Here is a 5,574-nt window from a genome sequence, read left to right on the forward strand (position 1 = left end):
TACTTGTTGGTTGGAGCAGGTGCCATACTTCTGGGAAATTAACTTTAATTGGATAAGTAGAAAACTGGCCTTAACTAAGCCTGTCCAACCCACTTTCTTAGCTTATTATTTTCTTTAGACACTCTGAAATGCTTGATGCTGATCCCTTGGGTGACTTTTGCTTCTTCCCAGAGTAAATCATGTTTACAGGGAGAGATTGAGCAATCAGCCATCAAGAAGGGGTTAGATTTGCTTGATCTTGCCTCACTGCAGTGGGGTAGTCAAGACCAATGCTCAAGGTCCTCCACATTGCTTTAAACAAGCTTTATAAGCAGGCTTCAGGGAGCAAGCATCCATGTCCAGCCCTGGGAGAGAGCACAGAGTAATTCTGTGACAGAATGATCTGGAATTGCATCCCAGAAATGACCAGCCATCCGCTGGACCACTGTGCTGTTCCCAGTGTTGCTGCATTACTGTTCTGGCACTTTATTCTGGTACCCCCTTTCATGTGACATCAGCCATTCTGTACTGCCATTCTGCTTGAGGTAAAGTGCTTGTCCTGATTGTCTGCATTTTTTCATGATAGGAGCTTTCAAGTACAAAATATTCCCTGCCATAGAAGGTGCAATGCAGGATTTGCAGTTATTTTTGAAGGGACACTCTTGTGTAGTTTGAAAAGGTATGCCTATTGGAGGGAGTGGGGAGGAACAGGGTGGTGGACCAAGATTTATTTATGGAGACCTGCTGTATGGAGTTACTCAGCTGGGTTCCATTTTGTGTAAAAATACGTACGCAAATTAATGCTGATTGGAAAGGAACTTCCTTGCATCCTCAATGACATGCCAAATGAGGTCAACATGAGTACCATTATTATAATGAATAAGGCAACATTAACTTGACTAAAGTGCTTGAAGCACCCCTGCTTTCTCCTGGGTGTCATCTTTGCCCTGTCCAGCCCCAGGGAGTTTCTGCAGTGTGGCACCAGTGGTCCCTGCAGGAGACGGATCTCATGATTCGAATAGACAGTGGGTGGCTCAGCAGTCCCTTCCCATGTTGAATGCCACATCCTGGAGGCTAAGGGCACTGCTTCTTCCAGGGGGAGCTCTGGGTGCTCAGAGGAGGGACTTTTCCTTGGCAGGGTGCTACTGTGGGTGCCTGTGCTGTGCTTGGCTGGCCAAGACCACACCAAGACAGTGGGGTCTGATGCACTCTCTTTTCTTCAGTTCTCCTGGTCTTTTCTATCTGACCATTTCTGCGCAGCAGGATGGCAAGGCAGGTCTCTGTCAGAGGCTGTGTGTCAGTGCAGAGGTGCACATCTGGGGAGGTGTTGAAAGGGAAAATTGCTTCAAGGGTCTAGGTTCACACCTTCCCTTGGGCAGCAGTTTGTGGCCACACAAGCGGAGCAGTTACAGACCCCATACAGCTTGTGCATCAGGGCAACCCCCTTCCTGCCCCCACTCCTTCATGCCCCTGCTTTAAATGGACCTGCCTTTCACTGACAGAAGGTGGAGGAGCTCTGCAAAGAAGGGGCAGCCAGTGCCACTGCTAGAGGCATTCTTGGGCCATGGCCTCCAGGCAGCAGTGTGCAGTTGTTTATAGACTATTAATGTTAAAATAGAGGTATATTAATCTTTGAATAGGTTCCCTAGGTGCTGCTAATATGAAGCATTTAAAGCAAAGCTGGACAAAGTAACTTCACAGAAGACCAGCTGCAGGACTGAAAATGATGCACATCCCTAAGCACCTGGAGAGCTTTTTCTTTCCCTTTCCCATTTGCTGCAACCCTGGGAGCATGCAGGTCAAATACAGCACAGTGTGGAGCACTGTGTGACTGTGCAGTGCCCCCAGTCCCCTTACTGGGATCCCTTAGCATCACTTGGGGCAGGCTGCCAGGTGCCAGCTGGGGCAGGCATCCTTCCCACATCCATACCATACATCTGCATGACAGCGTGCATGACGATGTGCCAGGCTCAAAGGAAGACAGCACCTGAGAAAAAAACAAGACACCCATTTGCGGGGAAGGCACTGAAAAACGACGTTTGCAATGCTCTGCTCTTGCATGTCACTGCTACACCGAGGCCACCACCTTGGGAGCCCTGGTGTCCTTCAGGGCAGAGTGGGAGCCTGCTGCTTCCCACTCAGGAGAGTGTACCAAGGCCGTGTTACTTCTGTTTTTAAATCCATCATGTCCCACCCCTTGAGGAAGGCTAGTACTTCACCACCTTCTGTGGAGCCAGTGTCAGGACTATCTGTGGTATGAGGTGGAGGACCAGCACATAGTGGTAAGGCCCTAAGTGCAGAACAGGGTGTCCTGGCAGGGCAGGGCAGCCCGAGTATGACCTGAGCAAGGGTCATTACTGGATCAGAGCCCTTATTTCTACAGGGTCACACCAAACTCCTGCCACAAAACAAAATCACTAAGGATAGTAACTAACATAACCAAGTGTTTACTTGTACTGGCTGTGTATAAGCGACCCCCATTTACACAAAATCAATGGGGAACATGCAGGCACGTTTTAATGACTCCCAGGACTAGGGAGATTATATAGTCCTTTGTTATTTATTTGTTTACTACCATTTTCTTGCAGAATTAGTCTCAGGCAGCATCCTCTAAATCAGGCCCATGAAGCACAATAGATTTATGCCTGCTAAAAGAAAACACAGGTTCCTTTGTTATTCATCCGCAAAGCCTGGAGATGAAGTCACATCTATATGATGATCTATTTTGGTGGACCATGCATGCTTAAATTCCAGCCTTGATCTTTTAAACTATCAAGTCTGCTATAAATATTTGATGATGAACAAGCTCATAAAAAGAAAATGCAGAATATGAACAGAGGGAGAGCAAATGTGTGATTCAGTTTTTAATTACCATCACCCTACTCTAAAGTCAAATTCGTCTTCTGTAAGAGACAGTAAGTAACACATTTTTTTCTTGCTATAACCTCATCTAAATAATCAACATCACATTTGTTTGTATTTTTTTTAAAGAAAATGATAAATAATTGTAGAAATAAAAGAACCAGAACACAGGAAATAAGGTAGAACAGTCTGGTTTTATTACCATATGTAATCAAGAGCTTTTATTTCTCCTCCCTTCTTTCTTTCTTTCTCTTTTTTTTTTTGTTTTGTTTTGTGTTTTGTTTTTTGTTTTTTTTTTCTTTACAACATACATTAGGTTGTGAATCAGATGTTAGGGATGTGGAAATGAAGGAAAACTGGTGACATCACAATACTTTACAACTTTACAACAAATGAAGAGTCTGAATTTGTTGCCTCTACCAGTGTATAGCAAGGGTGGAAAGCAAAGGCACACATAGGTTCATGAACCCCTCGAAACAGAGGGTGGAAAGGAACCGGGGCTGGGAAAGGACAAAAACAGGAGACCCACTGAGTACAAAATGCACGTTTCAAGGTCAGCCCGGTAACTGGTGTGGTGCACATCATGAAGCAGATCACTGCAGAAGCTGTTGCCATGATTATTCCTCTCTATGTTTTGGGAGAACGCTTTGTGGGGTGGTATCAAAGGGACCTGCGCATTTGGTGCTCCAGAGGTTTGGAGCTTGGTTAAAAGGTTGTGAGTTGGTTGTTTTAAAAAAATGACCTTGCTACCTGCTGTTTACAAGGGGTTTTCTGTTTGTCTTTATTAAAACAACTACATTGCTTTGAATACAGAACTATCTACTCCAGTCTGCATAGTTCACTAAGGGTGAACAAAACCGTTTCATAAAAGAAGCCATGATGAAATGAAAGAACATGCAAGCACCCTTGTTACACACTTTGGTCTAGACCATCCAGACTTTATATATACCATCTATAAGCTAATGGGCTTAAAATCTGTCTTTTCAATCAATTCAGAAACAAAACCAAACCCCTGAAAAACAAATGGAAGTATAAAATTTTAAAAAACAAATTGGAACAGAAAGAACCACCTTACTCAAACATACTGTTCAGTAGATATATATATATATAAAAAGTTTAGAAGTGATCCCCATCATTTTTCTACAGTATGTTGACACAGTTATTGTAACAGATTAAAAACACATCTACGTTTTTGCATAAACTGAAAGACCGGAAAGGAACTTACACACCTGCGCGGGCACACACACACACACACACCTGTGTGCGCGCACACTCCCACACTAGCTACATGCACAGTCACACAAAAGAAACAAAGAAAAAAAAAACATTTTTCCCCAAAGAAGTATATGCAACATCCTTCTGGAGCAGCAGGTAGCTACAGCAGGAGCCCGCCTGCCTGCCTGTCCTAGCTCCATGTGCCCTGTGGGATGTGCGGCTGGGCTTTCTGCAGGGCTTGGCCCCTCTCGCCAGTGCTCGTCTGCAACCAGGGGACATACCAGCCCCCATGGACAAGGGTGATGGTCCCTTCCCTGCTACTCAGTGAGAATGATCTCCATGCTGAGCTGTAGTAAAGGGGGAACGGGAGGTGGGGGGAGGCAGAACGCCCAGCATGGTGCCTTGGAAGCATAGGCGCCTGTGGGTGGTTTTGAGAGAGGACTTGGCACAGCTTGAATGTCAAATTAAAGTGGAGGTTTATGGTGCTAGCCTAATTTCTTGAGGGACAGGGAGTTATGACAATAACCACCACATTCTTCTCTCTTTACTCCAGTTCTTGAAGGGGCTTGGAGGAGGAAGGCTCAATAAATATTTGCATTACTCAGAGGGGAAAAAGAAAACGGTTTTTACATACTACAGCTCACAAGTATACACAACTGAGGGTGTAAGGCACAAATTTACATGTGGAAGAAAACAGGCTATTCACAGATATATTCCCACGAAAAACCCGTGTGATAAGACCATAATTTATGCATGGTAACAGCCGGCATATTAACTAGTTCACACTGAGGGTTTTGTTTGCCGTCTCACATGCAAGGTGAAATGAGATGGCACATCACAAGCTGGTGCCTTCACAGAAAGTATTAGCTACTGACAAAGCCATGTTGATAGCAATGGTGCACAAATGTGCGGCTTTTAAGAGTTTCTCTTGCAGTTGCTTTAGAAGTTATGAACTTGTGGTATTTGTTGCTGTCTTAGGTCAGAGGCCCAGCTGGCTAATTAGCTGAGAGACTTAAATAGATATCCCCTTTTTTTTTCAGCTAATCAGGCAGTCCAGGCACAAAGTTCAGAATTCCAGCTCCAACTTATCTAACTCAGTGAATTTCTTGGAAAAATAAAAGAGCTTAATTACTCCAGTTAATGGGTTTCACGTTTAATAGGTGTAACTTTCAAGGTACTTCTCTGAAGAGCTGCTTATGGGATGATATGCAGAAGTCATTTCCTTAGGAAAAACAGAAGTTGAACAATAAATAAGAGGAGTTACTTGTGTTAACAGTCACGTGTTATTCATTAAAAGAGAAGGGTAGCAGAAATCTATGGTATACTATGCCCAACATGGCATTTAACTGCTGTAACCAAATGGCTGTAACACTGATGGGCATCACTTCACAGTACCTGCACGTAGTAAAATTCTGCCATCGTTAAGTCAGAGTTAGCTTTATCAATGGATTCTTTTTTTTATTTTTTACTTTTTTACTGTTTAAATTTGTTTGTTTTTGTAACTGTTTGTTTTGCTTT

This window comes from Mesitornis unicolor, unplaced genomic scaffold, assembly GCF_000695765.1.
Source record: "Mesitornis unicolor isolate BGI_N332 unplaced genomic scaffold, ASM69576v1 scaffold43045, whole genome shotgun sequence".
In the NCBI taxonomy this organism is placed as follows: domain Eukaryota; kingdom Metazoa; phylum Chordata; class Aves; order Mesitornithiformes; family Mesitornithidae; genus Mesitornis; species Mesitornis unicolor.